The following is a 10,265-nucleotide window of genomic DNA, read 5'->3' as shown; positions in this document are numbered from 1 at the left end:
TTCAGATGGGAAAAGATGGGTAATCACATTTATTTTACCTTTGTTTTTGTTTGATAAGCCCTTGGAAACAGTAGAAGTGTGTATTTGGCAGGAGCACTGCAGCAGCTCAGCTGCTCTCCCCAGCTCTTTGCAGGGGGAACACCACTAGGTGAGATCCCAGCACATTCCCAAAGCCAACAATGGATCTGATGTCTTCATATAAGCTTTCTGAAGAGCAAAACCAAACAGCCTTCCTGCCTGCACAGCCTGGGGCCAATCCCTGGCTCCGCAGGGCTGGTGCTGTCCTGCAGGCTGCCAGCCGGACCAACTGGGTGCTGCCCACAGGGGTGGATGCACAGGGAGCCCCCAAACCCAGCGAGGGGCGTGCAGCCACCCAGGGGTCCCCGCTCTGAAACCAGCGGGACATTTTCATCAATTACCGCATCCCGATTCAGAAGTAATAATGACAAACAAGCAGCGGGGTCTGAGGACCACAAAACCACCCCAAACAGCTGGGCAGCCGAGCTGGAGGGGCACGAGGAAGGACAAATGCCCGCAGGCAGGGCCCAGGGATGCGGGGAAGGCGCTGCCCGCTCCTGGCACGGCCGGGCAAGGCATCTCCATGTGGGAGGTGGAGACAACAGGCGCTACGGGTCGTGTATTTCTGCAGCAGTAATTAGCCACTAATTACTTCTCTCTAGCCTTGCTTTGCTAATTACCACACTCCTGAAGTTCTGCACTCGCTGGCTCCGAAGCCTTCCCGAGCGCTGATAGCATCGCCCCCACCCACTCTCCCAGCACACAGCCATGGGAAGGGGGAGCGTGGTGGTGCCAGCACCGTGGGGCCACACGGAGCAGGGTCAGCACCAGCACCCTCCGCACACATCCCCTCCATGTCCCTCCAGTACCACGGTCTGCTCTGGGGGACCACGGGGGCACCAGCTTACCGGGCAGCTCCTGCTCTTCCTGGTCACCCTCAGGTAGCGAAGCCTCCATTCACTGCCCACGGGGAGGGTCAGCTGCAGGGTCTCGTGATGCACACTTAAAGCTTGAAGGACTACAGATAGCACTTCACAGCTTTCACTTACACTCCCCAACAGCCAAAAAGGCACATTTCTACTCTGTATGCCAATTAAAACACTTAATTAAAAGGAAGAAGAAAATAACACTTGCAAAAATCTACTCAGCTTAAGCACCTTTCCTCCACCCCCAAAAAATTAAACATGACAGTGGCATATCTTGGGGTTTTACCAAGATCCTGGTGCCACAGGTAGGCAAGGTGGCCCTCCCTAAACTGGCAAATACCTGGGGCCATCTTGGCAGCACTCCCTTATTTTATACACCCCAGCACATGCACCCTAATTCATAGCAGGTGCACACACCCCCACTACAAAAGGCTAACAACTAACCATTTATCAGCTGTGCCACCACCACAAACCATGCACAGGTTCTTAATTACCTGGGCAGGGAGGTGAAACGCACCCTTCTGAATCACGGCAGCACCATGAGGCTGTGGCACCATGGGTGCTTTGGGGACGGTGCCACAGCTCCCCACCAGGCTGAGCCCTGCGGGTCTCTCCTCTCAGTGCTCCTACAAACTTCCTATCCCTTAATGTCAGGGGATAAGAGTCAGGAAGCCAGACGTTTAAACTAGGACTTAGCAGTAGCCAGCAATGACCCAATATCTGCCAAAATCCCGGCTTTGAGCTGCAGGAGGAGCAGGGACAGGAGAGGGGCCCGGCCGCCTGCCCTGCCCCAGGCACTGCTGCCACGGCACTGCCAGTGCCTGGGAGCTGCTGCAGACGATGTTTGCAATGGCAGACACAAAGACTCAAGCTGGAACAAGATGGAGCGATGTGGACAGCAAGCAACATCAACAGCTTGCTTAAATATTGTGATAATTTTCCCCGCGAAATGCTGAGCTGTCACTCAACCAAAGAAATGAGTGAGCGCATGAACAGGAGATCCGGGTTTCTAATTAAACTGGAAAGTTGGAAAGTGTAATACTGGATTTAGCTGTGCTGCCTTCCACCACCTCATTAACTGCAGGGCATTCCTCTCATTAGACTTCCACGCTCAGAAATTACCACCTCAGATACGCACTTGACGCCCAACTGGGGGAAAATGTCAACACTTTGTCTGAAAAATAATCCCTAAGGAAGCCACAGTAATTGCTTCAGACAGATGAACAAGCAAGGATGACGTTACCCAGAGAAACCACACTCGGCTTGGAGAGTTTTGTCCTTAGGGTGAGAGGTGAGGGGGAAAACAAAAAAGGCTTGTAAGGTGTCGTAGCGCAATTATGCTTGAAGCTCTTCCCCAGCACGCGCAGAGAGGGCAGGTGTGCTGCACGGGGCCGCCGCTGGTGCCACCCCTTGGCCACCACGGCAGCTGCTCACCAGCACGACGACCCAGCACAACGACGGTCCCACGTTGAGGCTTCTACCAGCGTCCTGCAGCGCGGGAGGAGGCGGCGCAGGGCAGGTGCTGTGCCGTGGGATCCCACAGCCCCCTCTGCCTGTTCTCCCTCTTGCTCCCGCTCACATCCACGCACGGCTCTGCTGTGCTGCGTGGTGCAGCAGGATGGCCCCGGCCAGATCTGCAAATCCACAGAAAGCTCGGCAGCCTGCGAGCTCGGCCAGCACGCCGTCAGCCACGCACAGCACCAGACCGCAGAGCTCTAAATCTTGGGCGTTCCCGGCTTTTGTTTGGCTCAGGAGTCCTCTGCCGAGATTTAAAACCCGGCTGCTTGTTCCTGCTAAATGTTTATCCTGCACCAGGAAGGGCATGAAAAGTCACACAAACTATTGCGCTAGAAGGGCTGAAGCTATTTTTTAAAAATATCACACTTTACATTAAATAAACAACCCTCTGACATGCTGCCATTTGTTAGGAAAGAATGTAAATCTGGGTCTAATGGCTCCCATATGTTCCCTGGGGATGACATGGAATTGCCCATGAAAGGTAAAACGCTGGGAAGGGCTGGGCAGCTCCGCGGGGCTTCGCTGCAAGGTACGCTAGAGGGTGGCAGCACCCTGGTGGACGGAGGGACTGCCCCGTCCTGTCCAACAGAGCTGCCTTTAAAAGCAAGGAGGTGGCTGCTCAGGCCAGCACGGCCCTTACCCTGTGCCCTTGGGGACGTTATTCCCTGCAGAAGGGACTTTTTTGACAGCTGAAGTGCTGCCTTCCTTGCGCTCGCTGGCAGTGCTGCAGCGTGGGACCCAGGGTTCAGGGCCCGGGGGGGCCAAAGGGCGGCTTGGCCCAAAAAACCCCCCCCCCCCCCCCGAACCCCTGAAAACAGTGGTCTGATGCCCTGGGGACCACCTGGGGGATGCAACCGGGGACAAAACCCCAAATCCTAGGGGCGAGGGCCGGGCACCTGCTGCCCCCCGGCCGCTCCCGGCAGGACCGGGGCCGGCTGGCTCCGAGCTGTCGGGCAGTGCTGTTCTGGGCCGGACAGACCCCAAAAAAACCCACAAGGTGCCAGGAGCCCCCCCCCAACCTCGCCCCCCGACGGACCCCCCCCGCCGTGCGCTCCCGGCCCGAGGCCGGCAGGGGGCGCTGCGGGGGCGCGGCTGCGGCGGGGGCACCGCGGGGGGGGCTCGGGGCGCACCGGGACCCCCGGCGCTGGGACCTGGGGGGGGGCTCGGGGCTCCCCCGGGACACGCGTCCCGCAGGGCCGCCTCTCCTCCCAGCTGCCCAGCGGGGTGCTTGGCCCAGGGGGCAGCCCCGGCCCGAAAAGGCAAAGCAAGCGGAGCGAGGAAGCCTGAAGTGATCTGTGATTAAGCTCTGGGAACTGCTGGGAATCCGAGCAAAAGGAAGGCTTTGGGTTTCCGCCGCTTTGCTGCGGTTGGCATTTTGGAGAGGCTGCCGGAGGACACACACACGTCTCGGCGGTGGGCGGCCGGGGCGAGGGCTGCGGCACCCACTGTGCCGCCAGCGTTGTCTCCGTGTGGGCAGGGGCTGCGGGGAGCCACAGGACATCGTCCCCAGCATCGTCCCCCACCATGCCACCCCAAACCCCGGCTGTGGATCTGAGGCCATGCCAATCAGTTGTTTAAACAAGCAATTTCCATGGTGAGGGTCTCATTAGGAAGAGGGGGGAAATTTGCAGGAGCTGGAGCAAGATCCTGCAAGCTCTCTCCCTGCAGCACTGCCACGGTCCCCATACCTGCTTCGCTCTCCAAGGCCCTTCCTGGCTCTCAGGGTTTTCCCTTCCCTGCTGACTTGGTGCTGCAGGAAACTCTGCTTCCCACATTAAGTGGATTTTGCCTGCAGCAGCACAGACAGATACATTTATCACGCCGAATTCCCGAGCTGTTACACTGCGGAGTTTCCGGGATGTGAATCCTCTGCCTCTCACATCCTCCCCGGCCCCGTTTCCGGAGCTGCTGTGCATTCATCACCCCCAGCACGGCGTGTCCCCAGTGCCCCCGCCACGAGGCTCTGCCCCGGACCCTCTGCTGCCACCGCAGCCGCTCCCAGGGCCCCGCTGCAGGCAATAGCCACCAAATAGCCAGTCGCTGCCACCAGGGCTGTGCAGCCCCATCCCCAGGTGCTCCTGCCGCTGTGTTTTGTGTCTCAGACATACCCGTGGTCCTGGCAGTGGGCTTCTTCTCCAGGCTGCCCTGCCTCAGCCATCCGAATCTCATTTTTCCAGCAGCTTTTGTGTTTTTTTTTTTTTTTTTTTTTTTTTTTTTTACTTCTGGGATGCGAACGATTTCTGTGGATGCATCTGGATGTGATTAGGGAAACGTCTTGGGTCCACAGAGGCTGCTGGCAGCAGGCTCCTTCCTCGCTTCCTCTGTCCCGGACATGTGAGGCGAGGACCAGCCCGCACCAGGAGCCTGCGGCGTCCATGCACGAAGAGCAGCAGCTGGGAGATTTTGGGTGCTGGGCTCCCAGGACTTCCCATGCAGCTGCCCCACAGCGGGGCCATGCAGGGACCCAACTCAGTGACAAACATGTGGATGAGCAGGGGAGTTCGTAGGGGTGGAAACCTCCCCATCGCCTGCTGTTCCCAGGCACCTCTCCCCTGTCCCCCCTCGTGTCCACAAGCCCCCCCAGGCTCCGCAGCCGGCTCTGGCACTGCCCTGCCCTCCCCACCTGGGGACACAGCGGGACACAGGGAATTGTGCTCATGGTGACTGCAGGAACCCCTCACTGCTGATTTAAATGTGTCGTAAATGTTCCTCAGCAGCACTCTCACCACTCGCTCCCCTCTTTCTGCACTCCCTTAGTTCAGTCCTTCCCCTTGTTCTGCGCAGTGATTTGCAGTACCCATGGTTTGCTTGTACAGCAGCACGGTTCCCTTGGGCCTCAGCTGACAGCTTCCATGGCTTTTGGTATGCTTTTTTAGCCCTTAGAGCTACATCCTGAATGTGGCTATAAAGCACATTTATCCCTTATGACTTAACTCGGTGCCAAGCCCGTCCCAGCTCCAGCCCATGCTGGGGTGTGTTTGGGCTGTCTGCTGCGGGCTTCGCAGCCTGCACTGATGGCACACAGGGAATAAATGGGGAACAAGGATGGAGGGACAGCAGCGAGGGGGGCCGGTGGTGCTGAGCCTGGCTAGCAGAACATCCCGGGCACAGCAGCGATGCCGCAGGCACGGCCTGGGCACAGGGTGGAACAGGCAGCTCTGCCGGCAGCACCTGCAGAGAAAGGCAGCAGCCCCCCGAGGTGCCCGTCCTGGGCAGCGTGCAGGCACCGGAGAGCAGGAGTCAGCCAGCTCGAAGGATGAGTGCAGTTTTCAGTTGGTCACACATTAAAATCACACCTTAAACACAGGACAAGGGAAGGAGGAAAAGACCGTCCGGGCAGAGCAGTGGGAAGTTCGCAGTGTGAATTGTTCAGGCTGGAGGTGTTTGCTCTGCAGAGAGCACGGCCACAGCCTCAGGCCCAAGCGTCCAGCTCCAAGAACACTTCCAGCTTCCAAAGCACAACCGGTTGCAATCCAGAGGCGTCTGAGTGCAGTCATTGCTCACCCAGCAGACTCTTCCTTGTCACTGATGATGGAAAGTCAGTACACAGAAAGAATTTGCAACAACAAAAAAAATGAACTTCTGTTTATTTTCAAAGAAGCAAGTTTGGTCTCAGCTCTCTACTCTTGCACAGAGAGCCGGTATTGCTGCTGCTTCATTACTTTTACCCTCTTTAATTACCTCACAAACTAGATGAAAACCAACAGGAAGGCTGCGGGCACTGTCACACTCCTTGGCAAGATACGTCCTGGTCAAAGGTGCAGTCCCAAGGCCACGAATTATAACCAAAATACCATTTTACTAGTTTTCCTCAGAGTTTCTGGACAGATTCTCCCCAGCCTCCACAGAGAATACTGGTATTTTTTTCCCAGCCAAATTTTCTAACCAAGAGTTTGAGAAGGGCATTCACAAGGAAGGCAGACCAGACCCTCATCGTGTCTGTCTCCACCAGCGCTCCCGGCTCGGGAAAACGCACGCAGACAACTTGGGTTTCCTCGCCCAGGCTGCTCCAAACACCTGGCAGAGTCTGGTGGGAGCAGGAGGAGGAATTTCGGGATGGGAGTTTTTTGCAGGGTGCTTTTTTAATGGAGAACAAAGACATAAATTGCGTAAGTAGAAATGTATGTTTGCACTAGCTGGGGTCATCGCTGTTCCCAGGCTCGTTTCTGTATGTTTTTGTTCCATCCTGAAATCCTGTTATGGAAAAACGGATCGTGACAAAGTAGCAGGAAGGGAAAAGCAACACAACCATCCTGCAGACTGAAACGTAACAGATGCTTTTGTGCCCAGAGGAAAAGGCTGGTGCACGGACACTGCTGCAGCCAGGCTCTGAGCAGCGCTGTACCCTGTCACCTCAGCTCATGCCCCCCCCCCAGCCGTGCCCTGGAGCTGCAGGCTCACCATTTCAAGCTTTAACTCACTATGTGTGCATGTAGTTTATATCGTGTTAAGCCCATCCAGACAGCAGGCGATTTCCTCGTGCTTAACAGCCCCTCTGCTCTCCCAACGCCCGTGCACCGGGCTAAGCCCAGCCGATTAACGCTGTCCCCACAAGGGTCCCCACGGCCACAGGGGGGGCTCAGACACAGCCCTCTGCTCACTTTGCTCCTGTGACTTTCACATGAAGTCATTCCCAGTCGTCACCTCGATTCCAGTGCTTTTCCCCAAGCTGTTGATGCTGACCATGGAGCCTGAGCTCCCCCTTCCTTACCCCCCCAGCCTCCAAACCATCCCCTGCAGCAGAGCAGCTGCGCCCATCCCGGTGCCACCACGGGAGCAGGGGTACAGGACCAGGGACCTGCCCAGCCGCCCTGCTGAAGTGAGACCAGTAACAGCAGCAATACTGAGCTTGCCTGAAGTGCTTTCCAGGGACGGGAGCAGCCCGGCCATCCACACAAGCATTGCTCAGATATAATTCAGGCTGCTTAGAAACTCCTTCTGTCTCTTTGGTGCCATTTCCCTGCACCCAGCAGCCCAGGGCGAAGCTGGCGTTTATCTGCAGGTCCAACAAAAGCCTCCACGGGGGGCTGGGTGCGAGCCTTTAGTTCTGACAAACCTGCAAGTAAGCAAGTGTCAAAAGGGAGAAGGAAAGAAGAAAGAGAGGGAAGGAAGGCATGCCGGGAACGGCTCCGTTTGGGCACGTCATCTGCTGGTGCTCACCACATTGCTGCGAAAATGGACGACAAAGGGACTGGCTCAAACCCCGAGGGATTCAGCCGGTTAAAAGGACGAGGGCTGCAGGCAGTTCCCAGCCGAAGCAGGGGCCACACAGCTCAGATTCCTAAAGTCGGGTCAGCGCGAGGCGGCGCGGGCAGGGCACGGGGGCTGCAGCCCCACCGCTGGTGGCTCTCCGGGTGAGCCGCTGCTTCCTGCCTGCGCTTCATTTCTCCCACGTCTTACGTTCTGTATGGGTTTGTCCTGAAACACACCAGTGTGCAGCTTTCCAGGCTTAAGTATCCAGGGATAAACCCGACGCATGTGGGATGTCAGGGCAGATGAAGGCAGCCATCACCGCTGGCTCTGTGCTGGGCTCCTGCCAGCCCTGCAGAGGTTTTGTGGGGGCTTGGGGCTGGGGTTTCTTTTTTTGGTTTGTTTGTAGAATTTATTTTTTTTAACTGAAGTGGTGCTTTGAACACTTGCTATCTTCAACCTTTTCAAAAAGTCAGAAGTGAAAATAAAGCTCTGCCCAGATCTGCCTTTCTGCAGTCCCACAGAGGTGAGAGGATCGCTCCGGTGACTGCTGGGGCGAGCAGAGCCGTGACCGCAGGTTCTGTTCTATAAGGTTCAACGGCACTCCCCAGCCCCACCACCCCTTATTACCGCAGGTTTTGAAGCTGAGCATTTACTTACACAGCTGAGACCAGAAGGAGGTGTTTCTCTACCCACCAGCTGGATTTGCCTGTGTTCTGCAGTGCCGTAGTGGGGCATGTCAGAGGAAGCAGGAGCCAGCACATAGGACTCTAGGCCAGGCCTCCAGAGAGAAGCCCCTGTCCAGGTCCCACCACACAGCATCAGCATCCCCACGGGACGGACGTGAGCACTGTTGAACAGAGACATCACCCTGTCCTTGTCACAGGGTGGGATAAGGGTGAGACACCAGCTCCAAAACACTCCCGCAGCGCAGAGGTACCTTAGGACATCTGCAAGTTCCTGGCAATGAGCTGCCTTTTTTTCCTCCTCCCTAATTTAGTCCTGGGTCAGAACTAAGCACAGGAGCACTTCGCGTAAGCAGCTCCTCCGCAGCTGACTTCACGGAAGCCCGCTGCCTGCCCAGCACAGTTTCCTTCCCAGAAGGACCCCGCGTTCGCATGTCCCTGCTGTCACCAGCTCAGTCAGCAGGGACGATGCCCACGGCCAGCCGGGTGTCCTGCAGGACAGGACGGCTCCGGGTGCCCCTGCCCTGCCCCTCGCCCACCAGCCCAGCCCCTCGCCCACCAGCCCAGCCCCTGTGCCTTGGAGCGGCGCTGAGCCTCCACCACCACCATCCCCCAGCCCGAGGAGCAAGAATGAGAATTAGAGAAGAACTCTTTGAAATCAGTTTTAAGTAAACAAAAAATTGATCTCACAAGCTTCAGTAACCACAAGCATAAATTTGGGTTTGGCTGCTTTCTGTGTTTTGCTTGGGTTCTTCTGCATCACATATGAAGACTATTTTAAGATGATTTGCTCGAGCGGCTCAGCATATCTCCAGGCCAGCGTGCACTCCACAGTCACCTAGGAGCCACCGCTGTCCCCATGGCCACCAGATCCCTCCTGGAGCGGGGAGAGACCCAGCTGGCCTGAAATGCAAACAAAGTCCCTTATCCTGGGGCTCCTATCACCACGGGCAGGCTCTGTCGGGAGCTAGCTCGGTATCCCCAGGAAACGGAAGGTGGCGAAAGGTAAAAGCATTCGCATTCCCTTCCCAGAAGAAAAACAAAACTGTAATTCTATGCATGCCCTTATTTTATTCCAGCAAAGGGCAGGTATTGGGTCAGCAGACTGGAACAAACCTTGTGTCACACCAGGAAAAATGTCGTGCTTCTGAGTTTGAGTCCAGATCCCTCCTGTATCTGAAGCAAAGAGCCGTCACCCCTCCATTCCTTGCACAAAGGCAGGAAAAGTGGCCAGGTCTGCAGCAGGGATGTACAGACCTGCAGGTTTGACCCGGGCGGCATCTGAAGCGGCTGAGATGTGGATCTCGAGAGGACAGCCACCAGCCGGATGCTGCTCGGACCCGCTCACTGCCACAAATAACAAAACTGAAATAAAACAAACCCAAGTAATTCTCGCTTGCTTGGTAATTGCCCCCACAGTCAGGCATCTGCATCTTCAGCAGGCACCAGGGCGCAAAGAGGAAGGGCAGCGAGGGCTCCTAGTGCCTGCGCGGAGCTCGGCTGGACAGCTGGGGAACGGGGGGAGAGAGTCTAAGTTTCAGAAGGAAAAGGGGAAAAAGAGAACTGAAAAGTAACTGAAGAAAGGTGGTGTCGTACTTGTCTCCCCAGTGTCCGCAGCAGCCTGTCAACCACACCACCCGACAAATGGCTTGGGATGAAAGAGAGGGAAAAGCACCATTACGGGTCCGTGTGCTCCTTAGGCTGCCTCTCCCTCTGCTGCTCTCCGGGGAGCGCTGCCATTCCCGGGAAAGGTAGCAGACGATCACTTTACAAGGCAAGGGAGGGAGGAAACTGCAGAAGAGGAAAGAGAGCAGACAAATTGCTAAATGAAAAGGCAAATGAGACGCTGTGAGCAAACACGGCGCTGCCTCTGCGGGGCCGGCGCTCCGGCTGCGGACCTCTGGGCAGAGGCACAGCCTGGGGCTGC

This window comes from Oxyura jamaicensis, chromosome 13 (genome assembly GCF_011077185.1).
Source record: "Oxyura jamaicensis isolate SHBP4307 breed ruddy duck chromosome 13, BPBGC_Ojam_1.0, whole genome shotgun sequence".
Taxonomy (NCBI): domain Eukaryota; kingdom Metazoa; phylum Chordata; class Aves; order Anseriformes; family Anatidae; genus Oxyura; species Oxyura jamaicensis.
This window is presented reverse-complemented; position numbering follows the sequence as displayed.